The sequence below is a fragment of the Mirounga leonina genome, unplaced genomic scaffold (assembly GCF_011800145.1).
Source record: "Mirounga leonina isolate KUSES-001 unplaced genomic scaffold, KU_Mleo_1.0 Mir_180, whole genome shotgun sequence".
In the NCBI taxonomy this organism is placed as follows: domain Eukaryota; kingdom Metazoa; phylum Chordata; class Mammalia; order Carnivora; family Phocidae; genus Mirounga; species Mirounga leonina.
The window spans coordinates 30276093-30276366 of record NW_023270469.1 but is presented as its reverse complement, the minus strand read 5'-3'; positions in this window follow the sequence as shown (position 1 = coordinate 30276366).

The following is a 274-nucleotide window of genomic DNA, read 5'->3' as shown; positions in this document are numbered from 1 at the left end:
TGCCTTCCCATGTACCAGGAAACTGGACTACCTAATGATAATGGGCATGACACAAGGCCAGGAACACAGAAAAAGGTGAGGGAAAGTGGCGCAGGGGTGGGTGCTGAAGAAATCCTCTCAGCTCTGCAGAGGACCCTGTTTCTAGTTATACTCCCAGGTACTATATATATATATAGTATACACACATATATATACACATATATATGCACACATATATATATACACATATATATACACACATATATATACACACATATATACACACATATATATA